The sequence below is a fragment of the Calidris pugnax genome, unplaced genomic scaffold, assembly GCF_001431845.1.
Source record: "Calidris pugnax isolate Ruff unplaced genomic scaffold, ASM143184v1 scaffold196, whole genome shotgun sequence".
In the NCBI taxonomy this organism is placed as follows: domain Eukaryota; kingdom Metazoa; phylum Chordata; class Aves; order Charadriiformes; family Scolopacidae; genus Calidris; species Calidris pugnax.
The window spans coordinates 586299-606352 of NW_015091042.1; the positions used below are offsets into that span (position 1 = coordinate 586299).

The window sequence follows — 20054 nt, forward strand, 5'->3', positions numbered from 1 at the left end:
TCTCTTTATATATTCTTCTATACGGGCATGGTGCACAAGGGGCTTACATGGACTGTAGGGGAAAAAATTTTTAAAAAAAAAAAAAAAAAAAGTCATATTTCCCGCTATGATGCAATCACACTCATTTATTCAAAACCAGGCTTTTACAATAGGCTTCAACTCCTTTCAAAGTTACACCTCCTCCTTAGTTAGTCACAAAGATCAGATTACAAACTCCCTGGCCTTTTTGCACATTGCAACACTCATTAAGAACCAATGATTCCTGACCTTGGATTAAGAAATCTAACTGAGGTAGGTTAGACTGTCAACCTGAAATCAACGACACTTAGTTGCTCCATCAAAACATTAAAAGTAAATCTGAAAAAACGATCATGTCCACAAAAGTTTATTCTTCCTGCTGACCCAATATCAGCTGACTCAATTAAAAACCCTCTACCTACAAATTTTGTCCTGCCAATTAAACAGAAATCCCTCTGCCTACTCATTTTGACACGAAGTACTAGTTTTAAATGTCCAAAGCAGAGAAACATCAAACCAAAATTATTTCTTAAGTGATTTATTTCTAATTCTTTTTAGCATTACTTTAATGAACAAATGTAGCCCCCAAAAGATGACAGCAAGTGGACGGAGGCATTACAACTGCTCCTGTCCCTTTTCATCAGGCAGTAAGGTAATGCTTCAAACGCCTTTAATTTCCTAGAGCTACAGGGAACTTTGAAGGAATCCAAAAGAAACTTGTAGCCACTACTGAAAATCATCACTAATTGCAACAGTCTCCTGGTTTCACCCATATTTACCATTAGCATCTTCCATCACATAGGAAGAGTGGTTGTATACAATATCAGGCATTCCAAAAACCATTTAACGTACCCACCCCTTCCCTCCAAATAGCTGGTCTCCATACATGTAAGAGATGGATAAAGCTGCAAGAGCTCTTAACTAAATGAAAGGATACAGAAAAAGGCCAAACCGTGATTCCCTGTGTCAAGGACATTTTGCTAGGGAACTGGGGAAATAAAACCTATTACAACCACCTACAAAAGACCGAGAAAATACCAGTCTCAGGTAAATTGCTTGAAATTTCCTGCATTTATAATTAAAGAATTCTCTATCTGGGAGAGATTATTAGGGGAAGGGAAAAGAAATGCAAGAGTAAACAGACTGATATCTGACTACATAAGCGATTGATATGGACCATTTAGAGAACAAACCCAAAACCTGCAAGCGGGCTGCTGCCCTCATAATGAAAATGTCAGTCAAGACTAGCTGTCCTCATCCGCAAAAACTGTCATCAATACACAGCCAGTGTGTATTTCAATATTAGCACTAACACTTTTGCACTACTCTACAATATGTGACACTCACCTTTTTCTGAAGGAACTATTTTTTAATTAGCTACAATCTAATCTAGTTGCAATGTCTTGATATACAAAAGGTATGCAGGATTTTGATTCAATTAGTTTTATTTTCTACCTCTTTTAGCGTGTTTGATTATATGTAAAATACTGCTGAACTCATTTAACCAGTCCCTCGCCACTCCATTGGGGTACCTATTATCTACACTTCTGTTAAGCACAGGCACAAAGCAGTTTGATGAGCACCAGAGCGCTACAGCCACTGATGTTATAAATGTTTTATTATCACGGCAGCAAGTCACGCTACAAATTGCAATAAAATCTATTAACACTTTATTCAAATTCATGGTCGTACTAGGTCAAGTGCTTGTGAATAAACTCTAAAGAATGGAGGACTGGCTTTAAGACTGTTGTTACCAATTGGTTACATTTTAATAGATTTATTATTCAGCTCAAACGGTAGAGCTGTGACTTAATTTTATCAGGGACAAAATATTTGTAAGGTACATATGAAAAGAGCAAGAGGGAGAAAAATAAACACACAGCTATGTAAGCATCCTTAGAGTCATCAACACCACATTAAAAGAGGGTGTCGTTTTGGCAATAGCAATGCCACACTGTACACGTGCTTTCAGTGACTTCATTAGTAACTTAATTTTGCCACACAAAATGCAAACTACTCCATTTACAGTCTTCAAATATCATAACCAAGAGCAGATACATTCGTTCCAGATAAAACTCTTGCAAATACCATTTCTCTTCAACGATGTGGTACAAACACAGTGCCTGTTATTTCTTGGGTAGTGAATTTTAAGACTGTCAGCTCCTCACAGGATAACCAATCCCCTGTTTTTCTGATCTTAATGCTAGCCAGTTTGACGAAAGTATTATTTAATCTAATTGTGGAATATATCTCATAACACAAATATTCCAAGCTCTACAGCAGGATTCCATTTGTAAATCAAAGTAGTGTAAAAACAAGAGTTAATTGCCTGTACAAATATTTCAGGGTAGCGTTTACGTAATCTACAGTACATTAAGTACCAGAGTTGTGCTCTACTGATAGGTGAAAGAACAACTTTGAAAGGCAACTGCGTTGCCAATTAGCTTTCAACAAATATGTACACAAGCTGTGCTCGCAGGCTTGCGCTCAGCTTCCTCATTCTCCCCAGATTGCCTGCTTTTATAATGGTGAACTCCTTTCTACTCAAACACCCAGCTAACTCTGCGCTGCTGGAACAAGGGAAGACGGCAGACTTTATTCAGCTGAAGTTGTAACCCACCCAAATTTCACAGTTTAAGGTCGTGATCTTTGACCAAAGCCACACTCCAGTCATGAGGACTGAAGACAAAACCCTTAGTTAGGTCTGAGCAGACCTAATAAGAAAAATAAGAAAAAATTTACAAAATAATCTACTGTTGCAGTTAGTCCAGAGAGGATGAGGGGTCATCTGTATCCCTCAAGCACATACAAACATCCCACGAGTCCCAGCTCCTCCTCAAGGAGGCTGCGCCAAGAACACGCACGCCCACGTGCACGTTCTCTGCGGCAACACCGTGTTTTTGCCTGACAGAGCTGTACACAAATTAAGAAACAAACCCAGGTTCACAAAACCACATGAAGAGATGAATGTTTGCAGTCTTTGGGTATATCTGCATGGTGCTCCACCCAGAAAACGGACTCAGGAAAGCCGATTACCCTGGGCTGAGCCCTGTGCCCACGACTGCGCTGCTTTGCTTTGGGTGCCCAGATTCTGCCACTCAATGCTAGATTGGGTATTGCTGGACAACAGTATGAAAATCCTTTGTTTTCTCTTCATAATTTGCTTTGTAGATTGCTGCTACCAGCATTATAATAGACCAGGTCTGAAAGAAGTATTTTGCAATTAGCTTTCCAATCAATGTTAAAACATTGGGCTGCATAGGGAAGAGTGTGGCCAGCAGGTTGAGGGAAGTCATTCTCCTCCTCTACTGCACTGGTGAGGCCACAACTGGAATACTGCGTCCAGTTCTGGGCTCCCCAGTTCAAGAGAGACAGGGAACTACCGGAGAGAGTCTTTAGTGTAGCACAACTAAAGTGATTAAGGGATTGGAGCACCTCCTTTACAAGGAAAGGCTCAAAGAGCTGGGGATCTTTAACCTGGAGAAGGGAAGGCTGAGGGGAGACTTTATCCAATATGCCATATTGTGTAAGGCTTGTGAGATTTTTTTGTTAGGTAAAGGTGAACACAGCCAGTATTTCAGGTAGTACCCTCATGCTATTAAACTGGCTGGAGTGAGAGGAAGGAGATATGGTGAGGCATGAAAGCACAGCTGAGATCTGTGTGGCCGTGCTACCGCTGATTTAGAAGAGTAACTTCTCTTGCATTTTGTGTAAAATGGTTCGCATCTGGACTCTGTTACAACAGGAAGGACTGCCTGATGATCAGTTGCAGACAGCCTGAAGATACCAAAGAATAAACAACTGTTCCTTTGATTCATTGGTGTGTGATGGACAGCTTCACAGACTGGAAATCTGTGGGTCTTTTGTTTGCTAACACAGAGTATGGCACAAATAAGCCCCTCTACTCTTTATTTTTTTCTTTTCTATTATTCTTCTGGAAATGCACTTCTCTCAGATACAATATGCTACCAAGTTGGGATGTCCATTTCCTAGAGTGGCTTTATCTGCCCAACCACGTTCGCCTTCCTCCAAACGGGTATTTGAACTTCTGCTGAGGGGCAGAGGATACGACATGCATTTCACCTGAATGATAAGTTTAAATTTACATTACAAGTCAGACCAGCTTGTATAGCCCAACGCAGGTCGTAGCCTGAGCAAACGAATGGCTCCTTGCTCCTGGGTATGATTGGCCACAGCCACCAACTCGGGAGGATGAGCGAGGGCAGCCTGGGCACCGCAGAGCTCACACGGCGCAGGAGCTTTCAGCACCTCCTCACTTCGGAGGAGAGCAACCTGAATGCAGTGACATTTCCTCCAACAAAACCACATCTGTTTATGAGCCTCGATGGGGATCTTTAACAAAGGGCTCCAAAGCCCAAGTTCAACCCTAAGTAAGGAAGGGGATTTGAAAGCTCATTTCTGATGTGCTTCTCCCACATCATGGAGGCCTCGGTATCAGCAACATACCCATACATATGGTGGGTTAAAGAAAGGAATAAAAAAAGATAAATACTGCTTAGAATAAAAATTACTTGGACTGTATTGCCATAGAATCAAAATAAAAGATTGAAAATACATATGGTGAATACACTAGATTAATTATTAAAGGAGGGACATATGGAGAAAAATAATTTGCAGGAATAAACCAAGCCTCGTAAGAAGCTATGTTATCTTTACATCTTTTTTTTGTTCCAAATCGTATGTGTGTATATATATATAAACACAGAGCTTCACATATCATGCTGAAGTATCTCTTAAGTAGTCAGATTTTTTTACTATTATTATATCCAATTATTCACACAGTAAAATATGTTGCTCTGTTTTAGCTTACATTTAGCTGTACATAATCATTATTTTCCATGATAGCACTTCAAAACTCCCCTGTCCTTCTCCACACACTATACACATTAGACCTTTCCAATTACATCAACTGCAGTTTTATTCCTATGTAATGATGGCACAACTTGTAAATGATTTATATAGAACTAGCCATGCACCAAATTGTATTTCCTCCTCCTAGAAAAAGGTCTGAAGATGAACAAAAGATTTAAGCTGCTGCTTTTAAATAAAACATACTGGTATCCTTCAGTTTGTATTTAGAATTACAAGTACCTGTTTTCTTCAAGAAATGTGTGCTTTCCAACTTTTTTTTAAAATTTCATTTCCCTTTATGTTTGTGTACCTGTCATGTTTGTGATCTTTATCATTACTATAGTGGGCAAAACAAAAAGGGGAAGGAAAAAACAGACTTAAGAAAGATGTCAACATTTCCAGTTTCCTGTCATTCCCTCTAATCATTTAGAGCGATATAACTTCTGGTTAACACTAAATATCTAGTGATATTGTTGAAAGCAGCGCTTAGCCCTATCCATATATCTTGACATTTTTAAGCGTTGCCAAATTTCTTTTTTTGCTACGACAGCTAAAGAAAATCCTCAAATAAACAAAAAAAAAAAACCAAAAAAACACCAAAAAACCAAAACACCCAACAAAAAACTCAAGCACGTAAAACTGATTTCACAAAAGGCCAGACTGGTTACTCATTGTGCCTCCATTTCCAATCCACCCCAAGTTGGGAAAGGTCTGAGTACATACAAAATGTCAACCTTGCTCATCCTTGAATATTTTCCTTTATTATTCAACACATATTTATTATACGGAGCCCCCTGCCAGAGAAGATGGGCAAAATAAATGTGTATAAAGCCAGAGACCTTCCCATCTTTCTATTTCAACTGTTTAGGATTTCACAGAGAAATAACTATCCCTTGTTTTCTGATTGAGAAACAAAGTATTCCCATCATGGTGCGGAGAAGGGAAGGTTAAAAAAAAAAAAAAAAAAAAAAAAAAGGCAAAAAGCCACCTTTGTTTGTAAAATGTAAATCCAACAGCAAGAGCAAAAGGCCAGAAAACTTGGTTGTATACTGAGTATGCTCATACACGTGAGAATCTCTAAACTCTTCAGGATTGTGCCAAGTTTTACAGGCAACGCAGTACCCTTCCAAATGCCTAAGCCAGAAATGGCACCAGCCACAGCAACCGAGGCTTTTTCCTGGTAGATCATTAGCTGCCCAGCAGCTCACCAACACAAGCCCTCGCAAGCCCACACCACCTCCTCCCGCAGAGCCACCACCACCTCCTCAGGCAGTGTCCCCGCCACTCTGCTGCCTCCACCAATGAATATGGTAGCACACCCTCAAAAATCACTTTAAAAAACACAAAGCCACCCAAATGCCACCCAACCATGTGACACATCATTTTGATAGCCTGCTCCAGATCAGAAATAAGCTTATATATATTTAAATACATTTTAGATAGCTGCTTGCAGACTAAAGCCAGATTGCTTTGATTTGGCTCCCTGCTTCCCCACCCCACCAGTGTGAAAGGTGGAATTACCTCACTGTAAAAATACCAAAAGGGGTAATTTGCACTAAAACAGAGGCTTCCCAGCCTCATGCTGTTCCCTCCCTGATGCTGATGTGTATGCGGAGTATCAGGCATGTGTTCTTCTTCCAAACCGAGTCCCTCCTCGATCCTGCACGAGCAGAATCCAAGAAGGACTTTCTGTGGTGTCACACACAAGGTGAGCCTGAAATGGGTCACCAGGTCTACCCCCAGCAGCCACAATCTACTGCGGGCTCAAGGCTGGGGCTTCAAGGCAGGAGCCTGGCTGCCAGAGGAAGGCTGGACAGGGGACCTTAGGGCTCTCTGCCACTCCTGGAGGGACCCCAGCACCTCCTTTAGTGGGACACAGAGGGCAAAAACCAAGCGAAGGAAAGAAAATGGTAACAACAGCAACTGCTCTTCACAAGGGTTTTGTGTTTTTTCTATACGTGTGTAGAGGGAATAGCTGATTTTAGCACTCTCAGTCTTCCACACTTAGTTGCATTCCTTTCCTCCTATTTAACTTCTCCCATCTTAACAAACAAAAACCCACAGAAAAAACCCAAATATTTGCCTTTATTTTTAAGTCAGGGAAACTGTTTTGCATGAATTCCAAGACCCAAAGTCGCAGCAAGTCTGCTGAGTTTTACCTGAATATCTGATGCATCACCTCATTTTTAGACTGGTAACATTTATATCTCGATAACATTGATCTCTAGTTGTGCTAATTTTAGAACCATTTGAGCCAGTTCTGAAAACAGAACAAAACTACTGCAGCACCAGAGATAAAGCTCAGTTAAAATCCTGTGCTGGCTTTTCTAAACTGATATTTGAAACCATACACCTCATCAATACTATGGATTAATACTGACTTTTACTCGTCAGCTCGCAGTATTTCTCCAGCTGTATTTAATGGTTATTCCTACAATTATCTGCATTTTAATTTTTCAGCATTCACATTTTTCTACTACTCTCTCCAACAGATTTTTTTTTTTTTTTTTTTTTTTTTAATTTTTTTGGCCCACTGCCCTTCCTCACAGTGTCCGTAATCCGTGGAGAAGAGATTGCTGATGGCGTTATCACAGGCAAACAGAATGAAGCTAATGGTAACAGGCACTCCTTGCTAGGTAATTATTATAGGAGAAAGAATGCAAATGAGCCCTAATCTGCCTCACACAATGACAGAGGTCTCGGATTTGCATTAAACCCTTTGCAGCGCTCTCCCGGACCGGGGACTCTGCAGATAACAATGCATCTGCAGCACAGGCGGCTCCTTCCACTCGGCGCGTTATTAAATTGTGCCCCCAGCAGGTACAGTTGTCCCTGTATGACTTTCCCCCTCCCCCTTCGTTGCTCCCCATCCCCTCCTCCTTCCCTCTTCCCCCCTCAGCTTTGCTGGAAAAAAAGCTAATTGTGCATGCCATTTGGCTTGATTCATGTTTACAATGCAGAAGAAGAAAGCGCTGTTTGGTAATTATAAGAGGGGAACGGACATCAGGAAATCTCCGTTCTATTCCCAGCCATGTCATCCGCTTGCCAGGGGACAGCAGGGAAATAACACTGCTTTTCCGTGCATCCACGTGTTCAGTTAGAAATACAGGGTTGACATTTATAGTGGCCCCATAGACTCTTTCATTTTACAGTGGCATCTGCCAACCACTTTCAGGAAGCTAATGTTAGACTTTGCTTGAGTCTAGGCTGAGCTCACGATAAGCCACAGCCCTTCAGAGGAACCACTGCCTAGATCTCAATTCCCCATCTGATAACAGGTTGTAAAGAATGATACTCTTCCAGCACCATGTCCTACTATAAAAAGGACCTAAACTAACACCTGCCAGCTGGGGGTCAGTGCCCACAAGGGTGTCTGCCCACTAGCAGATCTTAGAAGAAGGTGTAGAATTATGTTTGAGGTGCTCTGGTCACAGGTCACGTAGCATTCAGGACAAAATGTCATTTTCTCAAGCCTTATTATCTCCAGTGTCTTCCATTATGGCTTGTTTGGATTAGAGGCATGGGAGTCAAACATATTGAACCCTTCCCTAGGGAGTCCCTAGTCTGAAGGCAAACCTCCTCACCCTTAGGATGCGAGGTGGAGCAGACTTGGTTTCCAACACAAGTGTCTTCCTGAACACTCATTTTCTCCCGAGACATTTTTGTCAAAAGAGATAAAATATTTTCTGATTCCTGAAGATCGATTCAAAAAATATTGTTTTATCTGCCACAAACACACCTTTCTTGCCTATTGACAAAAAGACGAAGACTACCGAACTCTATAAATGGGTATATAAAGTAACTTCAGTAACTTCTCACCATATAAAAAAAAAAAAAACAACCAACCAAAACCCAAAAAACCAAAACCATACACTTTGTGTGTGAGGAATGGTTTCAAAATCAAGATGAACCACCAAATTCAGCTGCACGTCACTACTATTTCAGTAGCACTTGCTTCATTTTGAATGTATGTCTGAAATACTAACCAGATGCAAAAACTTACTTTGTGGAAATCTGTTATTAGGCAGGTGTCACACTAATTCAAATTACAAGATACTTGGTACCAAGTTATTGATGTAAGGTCTAAAGTAGCTACAGTTAGTTAAGGTCCTCTAAGTGTAGGGGAACCAATAATGTCTGAAAGGAAATATCCTTTTTCAGATTTCATATACTAAGGGGAAGGGGGGCGGGGAAAATCTGGATTCTGCAAGTACCATACACAACAATTTTCATTTCTTTTCAACCAAGAATTCGGGGACTTACATAAGACTGTATCAAACAACTTAAGTCCTAACCATCAATGCATACAGTGTTCTATGCCAGGCCTAGGGTGAGACACTCAGGGAACCGTAAGAGCCAAAAAAATCCCAGCAGCCACCAAAAAACAGCACAACATCACATGACTAGACACCATCACTCTCAATTACACCATTCAGATACATTAATCATCTGCTGTATTTGCTCTGGAGACTAGATGCTTTGTTCTTCCATCTATGAGATTTTTTTTCTTCCTTTCTGAATATACCAATGCCAATACTGGCAAGCAGTTCCTCTGGAAATTGGCTGTGGGTATTTTTAAAGCCTTCATAGCTGTCCAGATTGGGTAAATACTCCAAGTATAGTCCCTACTAAACTACTGCCAGAAATTAACAAATGAATTTTTTTTAAACAATAGTTAAACCAAACCACAGCTATAGGAAGGGTTACAGTTTTTTTACGACATGTAACAACTTAATTTTTCAATAATCAACGTTTTGCTCATTTCCATCTCACAGAGAAGTAGGTGTGACAGTGCTACTTCTTTATGTGATTACTGGATTATGCTACGCTTGTCTCTAAATCAGACAAACAGACTGGGCACAAGTATTACATGGTACAGCCATTACACCCAAACAATCAATAGCTAGTTTTAACAAAAAAAAAAGAAGTACTTTTAAAATGATGCTTCAGCTCTGTTATGACACTGAGGTTCTCTGAAAGGATCTTCTCCCATTTGCACTGACATTTAAGGCACTTGCCACCTGGAATGACTGAGGTGGTAGGATGTTATGAATGAGCAATCTTTACAACAGAAAAGCAAAAGCTGTCTTGCACTGTTTAGTTCGCGTAAAACAAAGACGGAGATTTCCATTCTAAAGTTGCAAACATTTTCCCATACAATCCTTGTGTTAAGTTTCCAACAATAGAAAGCATTTCATTCAGAACACTGCAGCATTTCATTCAGAACACTGCAGAGTGTTTTTAAATCATCAAGGTACGACAGATATCAGAACCTACAGTTTCTTACATTTCTAACATGCTCAGGTCCAGATTTGTTGCTGATCTCTAGGCTGCTCAGTTACTAACAGCTGCCTACTGGTGCCATTTTTATATATGCATAAAAACCTTCTTCCAAATGCAGATGTAGTTGTAGAGAGCTGCAGATTAGAGTCTCAGATGCTCACCCTCATGTGAAAGTCAGGGTTTACCACGCTGTGGCTAGACCAGCAAAAGCATCAGGGGGAGAAAGTCAGATGGGACAGCCCAAAGGAGTTTCACTGCCACCTGAACACACCGGGCTGGCTCTGCCTGGAGCGGACCCAGGTATCTCACACCTCCTCCTGCCTGCAGATCTGGGGGGGTGGCCAGCCTGGAGGATGAGGAACAGGGAGCACCGATGCCTTCACGGGAAACTACTGTTCCCGCCGTGACCCTCAGCCCATCACCAAAGTCATGCACTGCAGGACCGCTCTCACATTAAGCATTAACCCAACCAGCTCAGCTGTGTTGCCGAGTAGCCAGTCAAATATTTACAAGGTTTTCAGAAGGTGCTAGATTAACCTCATCTTTTCAGTATACAGACAAGGTCCAAGATTTCCTACCTTATTTTGCATACCCAGAAGTTAACACTGCTAAAGCTTTGAGACTCGCAAACACAAAGTTGTTAGAAAGAGAAATCCAAACAGGAAAACTAAGAGGGACTCAATGCATACTGTAGACAAAATATTGGCACCACATACAGCGCTGGCAAGTGGAGCAGCATGCTGTGCTCCTGCGGGGGACGGCAAGTAAAAGCCAACTCCTAGAGCTGGTGATTGCAACTTCACCTGAACAGCAGCTTTCCCTTTGTCAAGCTCGTCTCTAGGTCATTTTATGGTAAAGACAAAAATTGCCTGTGCGCTTTCAAGGATCTCAACAGCCTTTCCCCCTGCCATTCTCACCAGCCTTTTGAGAGTTCCCCTCTATAGCAGCGGTTCTCCGTCTCAGGGATTCAACCTTTCAACTGAAGCATGCGAGATCACTTATACTCTTGAACCGGCGAGCTGCCAGCCTCCCCTTTGTTCCGAAGGGATTTACACTTGAATGGCTTTGGGAAGCGCAGTCTTCTAAGGAAAGCTGGGGGGCAGGCAATTTACTTGCCAGCCTTACTTTACTTGCCTATTCTCCCACCACGTTATCTACCAGCTCAACGTCTCCAGTTCGCAGAACTGCAGTAACCTTATCGCATCACTCGTTTGTAAGGAGTCTGCTTTTATGAACAAATTGCTAATTTGAGTTTACTTCAAAAAGGATCTTTATACATTGTCATAAGCGAAGATCATTTCAAGCCTAAATGTGGACGTTTACGCTAATTTAATTTAGCCCAGAGTAAATTATTTCATCGTTCCACAAAGCTTCCCCCTTAATACATGTGCATTCTTTTTGTCTTCCCCTTAATCTACTATCTTTTAGGTATTTCCTATTAGGAGCCCTGCATTGCCATGCATGTCATAGCACACCCGATGGCTTCTACACCTTTTTGGGAGAGACTGAGGAAGAGCACAAGGGCAGAGACGCACTGCTGAGGGCAGAACATCATTTGAGTTGGCAAATCTGCTTCAGTATAACAGCCTGTGACACGCTGGCTTTGGCCCTCCACCTAAACATACACACAGGTAGCACCCCCCTGGAGCATTCCTGTTCCAAAGCTGCAAAATGGTAGATAACTACAGATTGGTTTCAGGCCCCGTGAGCAGGTACCAGGCAGTACCACATCCCTGCCTTTCAAACACCACCACTCTCTTGTAAATCCACACAGGGCTTTTGTCTGTTTGCTTGCTGTGTATGCGCAAAGCCTGCTATCTCCAAAGAAAAATAACAGCATCCGAAGTATGAAATTCGGCAAATGCTAGTTTCTGGCATTGGGAAAGATGTGCAAGGAACGATTCTTCTTCTGTTTTTAAAGTGTTATACCTGCTTCTTATTTGACTCTGTCTCCTGCGTTCTGCACTGGCCACACGCTGACACAGAGAGCACAGCCTGCAGAGTGCAGCAAGGGAAAGGCCAGCGCACGCCAAAGCTGGTGGCAAGCCACAGTCCCCAGGAAAACCACATCTGCCAGAGACCAAATATTTTGCATTTTGCTTACTGCTAATAAAGCTGCTTCACTTCATTAAAAGCAGCTTATCATTTTATCTCCTTACTCTGATTAATTAACCTCTGGTTAAAATGAATGAGCACTTGATTTGAGGATTCTATTAATGTGACACTGGTGAACCACAACTTACTTGCATCTTTTTCCTTTTATTCTCCATTCTCCCTATACCAACCTTATTAGGCCATTTGGATTGACACCCCCAGTACCCTTAGAACAAACTACAAACACTTTGGTAGAGAGAGGCGAGGAAGGAAAGGTCCCACAGTCCAAAACTCATCCAAGGCTCCATTTCCCTGCTGGAATATACAGATGGATATCATCTACTTCTCACTGTAATTATGATCACAAGCTTGGAAAGAAACAGCATGGAAAGAATAAAAAGCCAGGGAAATATGTTGGGTTGCTGGGAACAGGGGAAAACCCAACAGTACCATTAATACATACAACTCATTTTTCTTTACAGAATAAAATAATTTTTAAATATGAAGCACAAACAGCACTCAGTTATGTCAAAACCCAACTTTCTTAGAGAGCAAAGAGCTTTCTCCCAAGCCAAATACCATGTGCTGTATATGAATAAAGACAGCTTCTGCTACACTCTATGCCTACGGATTTCACAGTTTCATATTACCGCCAAAATCTCAATTTCTAGCAGCAAAAAACTTATGTTACCATTCTTTAGCCAAGCATCTGAAGATTGAAATATATCATAGCTGCTCATTTTGCTGGCAAACAGTGCTTCCCTTCATATACCCAATTTTCATCTCTATTCAACTGATTTTATGAATATCACAAATACCTGAAAGTGTTTAGGAAGTGAAAAAAACGTCAATAACCCAATCCAGAAAAAAAAAGCCACACCCACCTTCCCTTTTTCTTCCTTTATCTTCCTTGTCAAGCTAAGCATCCATTCTTTTGCAACAATGCCCACAGAGAAGACAGAAAGATCATCAGGTCTAAAACTGTAATAATTTCAGAATTTGAAGGAAGGGTGGGCGAGAAGAAGTTGAAGGGGAGTGGAAATAAAAGTTCCTGGGTCACCCTAACATGTAGGTGTAAATTTCTGTTCAATCAGGGTAAACCATAGATACAGTATTACCAAAGCAACTGGAAGCCATTGATAACGATCGCAAGCCTGAAATTCACCATCCAGCCAGACCAGGCTGTATGAGGGAAGGCACGGAAGGAAGATCTGGTTTACATCACACAGCAGGGCAGTAAGCGGCCATGAGTCACTGATGCACTTCAGCTGGCTTTTAAGGCCAGTCGCACCGGATCAAAAATGTTTTCAGACCACATGTTACAAAGCATTTCCCAGTACAAATTTACCCAGCCAGCTTAAATCTCCACAGAATTTTCTGGACAAAATTTCTTTATAACACAAGGCTTCCTGCAGGATCAAATACGTCCTTGTCCTGCAGCTGACAAGCCGTTAGGACAGTTCTCTACTGTAACGCTTGTGCTAATTGCACAGGAGTCTTCCCATGAAGTAAGCCCAAAAGGGATGCAGCAGGATGAAGGATCCTGACACCACCACCTGAGCTGTAAGCAGCACCAACTCCACCCAATGCCCCAGGCACCACCACATCTTCTAGACCTTAACCAAGCATATACCAAATACAGTAGAAGAGAGATAAACAAAACTGGGAAACATGGTTTTGAAACATCAATTCATTATTTCAGTTCAATACTTCAAAATACTTGTTTCAGGGAAGAAAAATTCTGTTGGTTTGTTTTTTGTTGTTTTTTTGAACAGGCAAATTTTTTAAATATATAAGGAATTCAACGCATCTTTGCACAGCTGAAGGATGGAGCAGTATGCATCCAGACAGGTCGTTCCCTAGCAGAAAGGAACAGGCATCATTTGTAAGGAAACCAGGCAACAAACCAAGTCTTTTTCCATTGCTAACTTCAACAACAACATTCAAATCTGATTTGGGTCTTCTAGCTTTCTTTGAGGGACTAACACGTAATATCAACAAGAGCAAAATACCAAACCCTGCCACCTACAATAATACCTATGCATTACACTTTGTTCCTCTCAGCCACTAATTATGGATTAGCACCACAGGCTCCTTCCTGCAGACTGTCCATCTGCACCTCCACCACTTTGCAGTGGTCACTGCAAGCCATTCAAGCCAGAGGTCCTCCTCAAAGGCCTGCAAAGCTCCACAGAGAGTAAGAAGCCACCTAAACGCTCAGGGCAATTACTTGCACACCAGGGGTGATGGTGGGCAGACATGTAGCCTCCAGAACCACCCCTTCGACCCCTTGGAGTGGATGCAAAGAGGCAAGCAATGACCCAATGGCAGTTCTTTGGAGTGGTGGAATGTGGAAGGAGAGGAGGCCCCAGCGCAGAACACACCAATCCATGTAGGGCTCCCTCCAAAATAAGTAAACTCAGTTTTACATTCAGAAGTAGGCCTGTACATCTCAAACACGATGACTGCCAGGGGTACTGAAAACTCCACTGCAATAAGGACAACTGAGGCAGGCAAACCCTAACTGCTGGAGCTGGAGGAAAGCCAAGCGACCCACAGCTAGCGCTGCTAACACTGAAGAACTGAAGGGTTTTAACCAGAGACAACAAATGGTCATTGCCATAGCTATGCTACAGGAGAAGACAATACCTTCAAGCCCTCCCTAGAGATAGAGATGCCCCGAGGCAGCCCTGTGCAGTCTTTTCACCACCTCTCCTGAAACCCTCTTCAGTACAGAGGCTTGGTGGGACCTCTGAAGTCTGCCCTCAGAAAAGGGCTTACCAAGAAAAACAAAAGAACAACAAGATTCAAAACCACCTCTCTTACTACCATTTTAACTTAGCTTCTTGTGCCTAGATATGCCAGATTTTTATGCTGCTTCTTAATATTTCTTAGACCTTGTATATGAAAGAAGTGATTTAAGAACAAGTTAATTTCAGCTCTGAACTCCCCACTTCCTGTGTGTTTAAAACAATCTTTTTGGAGGTACAAAATAAGCATGCAGCTTTCTGATTTTTTTTTCCAAATTCTTTTTTCTTTTCAAGACACTACTTAGTAACAGATTCTAAACTTACAAATGACCTGAAAAATGCAATGCTGGGATGGAAATTGGTTTTTCTTCTCCAATAATTTTTTTGATATTTAAATCTTCTCCATATCAGAATAAAAAATTAAAACCTGTAACCTTCATGAAATGAAAATCAGAAAAATATCAAAGGTTTCATTAAAAAAACAAGAGAGCACAGGCTCATTGTTAACATAAAGTTAATTAAGTACTTAAAGGCCTTAAGCAGTGGTAAAGTGCTGATTTAAACCAGGAGACGGTTAAGGCTTTGCAAACTGAGGACTCTGGAAGAACCTGTCATCCTCCCATAAGGTGCAATATGGCTTTGACAGACACTTCATCTTACTGAATACAGTCACTGAATGAAAAATCCTAACCTCAAACTTATCTCAAAGGATTTGGGAAAAAAAAAAAAAAAAAAAAAATCAAAAACTTTCTCCATATCAGAATAAAAAATTAAAACCTGTAACCTTCATGAAATGAAAATCAGAAAAATATCAAAGGTTTCATTAAAAAAACAAGAGAGCACAGGCTCATTGTTAACATAAAGTTAATTAAGTACTTAAAGGCCTTAAGCAGTGGTAAAGTGCTGATTTAAACCAGGAGACGGTTAAGGCTTTGCAAACTGAGGACTCTGGAAGAACCTGTCATCCTCCCATAAGGTGCAATATGGCTTTGACAGACACTTCATCTTACTGAATACAGTCACTGAATGAAAAATCCTAACCTCAAACTTATCTCAAAGGATTTGGAAAAAAAAAAAAAAAAAAGAAATCCAAGACTTTAAACAAACACCTTGTTGAAACACTCTACAAAGGTTCAAGAGCTATGAACTTGACTTGTATATGAAAAGAGAAATACAAACAAACAGGGTAAGCTTCCCACTGACAAGTAAGTTATTACAGGCATGCTGTTTAACATACACAGTGTCACCCACCTGAAATGTTAGCCAGCAGCAGTATCACCTTTCCTTTGGAGATGGTTCAGGTTGAGACAAATGAGAGCGAGGAAAACAGGGAAAAATAATGAGGGAAATAAAAGTTCTTTCAAAAATCAGTGCAAAATGATCATTCTAGATGCACTGGTAAGAAAGCACAACTTCTGAAACAATCTGAACAAAAGTATAGTGGCTTTTTCAATGAAAAAAAAAATTTGAAAATTATCTTTGCCCAAATTTAGTTAGAGGAAATGGGGGAGAAAAGCATAGAATTAAAGGCAGCAAACAAAACACAGCAAACAAAACACAGCAAGCAGTGGACCACTACCCAGCCTGATCTCCTTGTCCCTGCCTTGCCTCTCCCCTCCTTTCTATCCTTCTTCAACATCTCCAGTCTGGGAAGGTGTATACACTTCCCGGTCCTCCACCTTTCCTGAACCTGCTCTAGCCCAACACATGGGGAAGAATTTCCTTTTGCTTTGGTTCTCACATTTCACTATCACATCCAGCCTCTCCTCCCAGAGCTTTTCACCCCGAGGAACACAGTCTGCATGACTGTGTTTGATAATACAGACTCTGCTGCTTAAATACCATACATTTGCAGACAGTTAAAGCATGTTTTACCAAGGTACCATAAAGGAGTTTAACAGTGCACATTCCCTGGGCAGGCAGCAGCTGGAGAGGGACCTTGTCCAACACCAGGACAGTTTCCCTCTCCTCGAAAGGATGGAGAGGAGTGCATGGGGACAAGGTGTTTGTGCTGCTGTTCCCAAACCCCAGCTTTGGGGGGACCATCTGTCTGACGCTGCAGCTCGGGAAGCACAAGCAGGGGAAGAAGGAGGGGAGCAGTGGGCAGGGAATCCCCTCCAAATCTCTCGTACTGTGCGAGAAGGGACAACCAGATGCGGCCAGCCGGGGAGAAATGGTGGTGGGCTGTGCACAGCCTCTCAGTAGACCCTATGAATTGAGCAGAGGCACTCGTCACGGCGTGAGAGACGTGCTGGGAGGGAGGCAATAGCAACAACTGAAGCCCACGATGCTGCAAAACAGCTTGTGCTTCCCTCAGCCCCCAACCCGGGGCGTTTGAAGGCATTCAGAAACCGTACAAAAACTCGGCTGGAGCCACGAATCTTAATAGCAGCTTTCCTCCACACCTGCAGCTCAGCCAAGCCTCCCACGTCTCAGTGTGCCCCAAAACTCTGCGTTTCAAAGGAATTTTACAGAGCCTTCACTCGTCTGGGAGAAAACAGGTTCAGAGGCCACAAGGCAGCTTCTGTGGGCTCCTCCTCTCAGCGCCAGTGGCGGGGGCAATGCCTGCCTGCGACCGCGCAGGCGGCTGCATTAGTTAGTCTGGCACCAAGGAGAAAAGCTATCATCCATTTTTAAGTCAGATTCAGGGAACCAGCTGGGGACCAGCGATTGCCATTTTTGAAGTGCAGGAAGAGGAGTGTAACCAGCCTTTCCATAGTAACAAAGATTAGCGGCCTGGAGTCTGACACTCCTCCTGCATTAAAAGATAGGAGACAAAGCGATAGACAGGTAATTACACAGAAGGAGCCCTGGGGAAATTGCAAGCTCCTTGAGAACCCTTTAGCTGGTCGGTACGTTTCTCCTTGTCTCTGCTTCAGCTGAAGGTCTCCAAGAAACATTTGCCCATTAGGTCATTAGCTTTATTGCAGAAGGTGGCCAGGCAGCTGGTGGAGGCCGTTCAATAAAGAACTAGCTTGCCCCTGCACCGCCAAGAACGAGACGGAGAATGAGAAAGAGAACATCCCAAGGCACATTACCTGTCTGCAGCTTATCCATGATAAGTTAGTGTACTTAGTCAGTCTGAGGGGCCTGACAAACAAACTCTGACAAATCTCACTGGGGCAATTTAAGACATTATTGCATCGTGCTGTCTTCCCAAGCCCTCCACAAAGGTTAGCCCCACAGAGCAAATCGGGCAGAAAAATTTACATCACGCACTGGCCTCCCCAGTACAGAGCCTAGCAAGTCAGCATAAACCCCTTCTCAGAGCTGGTTTAAGTTAAGACATCAACTGTGAACTGGAATGACTGAGGTCTAGACAGAAGATATCGCCTCCACTACAAGGAGCATTAACATCTATCACAAAGATGGAATGGGAAATGACATCTCAAAGCACTGCAGCCAGATCCTAAGTAAATACAAATCTAAACATTGAGTGTTGGTACTAACATATATATGGAATTTGTCTAGCAACTGACTTGAATCTACTCGTGCAGCTCAGGATGCTCTATGAATCACAGCACTAATTTTTTGTACTTTATATATCTGGACACATAAACTGAATGAAAATCTTGAAGTGGAAAGACAGACATGGATTACATGTGGATCACATCACCAGATAACTACAAATTTTAGTTGCTTAGAAGTATTACAAAAAAGGCACTGCATTCAAACTCTCACCCACCACATTTTGCACTTCTGCCCAAAACTAAAGAAGTCTTGAGAGGTGAAGAATTGCCATCTGTTTCCAACTCTTTGCAAAACACACCATTCAGAGCTAGAGCTGGGGTTCCAGCTGGTTCCTATCTTATCTGTCAGTAGCACAACCAGCCATGAAACCAGGAAGGACCCCAGTGAAGAGAATCAGGTTTAAAAAACCACCAAAACACACAAAAAACCCAACTGAACAACCAAAAAAATCTATATCTGATTACATGTACAGGTAAGACAATAATAAAAGAAACACTTTTTGAGACACAATTCTTCAACTTGGCTTCTCCAGACCCAACTCTACACCTTTTCATCTGAGCTGATACTCAGAGAAAGATTTAGTTAATCTGTCTGCAATACAACAGTTACATGAATTTTTTTCTCTGCAAGCATTTAAAATATATTTTGTCTAGTTTTTTTCCAAGGGACTGTATCCTGCACATACAGTAGAATGAGAAGCACAAGAAGCTTCTGTTTGCATCACACTGTTAGAAAGGCAATCCACATTAACCAGAAGACTTGTCTAAACTCTATGTAGACAAGCTTCTTCTAATATCACCCTCCTTTCCAGAAGGAGCTGAGCAGGCAAGACACCTCAAAAAGCAGATAACAATTACCTCTTACCTTTCTGAAGAGGCCGCCGCCAATTAGCACATTCCTGGAGCTTCTAATTCAGGCAAGAAGAAAGGATGGGGAAAAAAAAAAAAAAAAAAGAGAAAAAAAAAAGAAAAAGGAGGAGCAGGGAGCTGTTTTCTTCCTCAGCACAAGAGTATTTCCTAGGGGTTGGAAAAAAAGAAGAAAAAAGAAACAAATCAGTATTAGCTTTTATGCTTTTTTTTTTTTTTTTTTTGAAGAGGCTACAGATCACAACTCCTTGGAAGAGCTACTTCCCATTCCATTCCCTTCTCCCATTCCAAAATACCAACTTGAGCTGTCCTTTATTTTCTCCCTCTGTCATCATCTTATCAAAATATGGAATATGAAGGTCAAGTCACCTATTAGTAAGAAAAATAAAAGATGGATTCCTGTCAGAATGGGATAAAGTCCCATTCAAAAATATTCTTGAGCGCTCATTCTGTTAAGTAAATATGCTTCAGCCAAGCTCACACCCACTTCTGTAAAAATTCAAATGAGCCACATTTACTATCAAAATAGTTGGCAAAAGGCAAATTCCAACATGCATACTGAACATACAGGTATATACTGACATTCAAGTGCTTAAGTACTCTTCCCTGCAAGAATCATACCTAAAATTATGAGGTATATGCAATTAATCATACCTTCTATTTCTTTTTAAGACAATTACTCTTTTTCTTAAGACAACCT

At 41.7% G+C, this 20054-nt stretch overlaps 1 protein-coding gene across 5 annotated transcripts in view; it reads right to left on the minus strand.

The window, feature by feature from the left end:
* ZMIZ1 (zinc finger, MIZ-type containing 1) overlaps positions 1-19472 on the minus strand; it is a 290102-nt gene extending 270630 nt beyond the window's left edge. For all 5 annotated transcript variants that reach the window (XM_014956235.1, XM_014956232.1, XM_014956234.1 and 2 more), the window contains exon 1: positions 19353-19472. The gene's annotated coding sequence lies outside the window, so the exon portion shown is untranslated. The remainder of the gene's footprint in view (positions 1-19352) is intronic.
* Between the last annotated feature and the right edge of the window lie 582 nt (positions 19473-20054).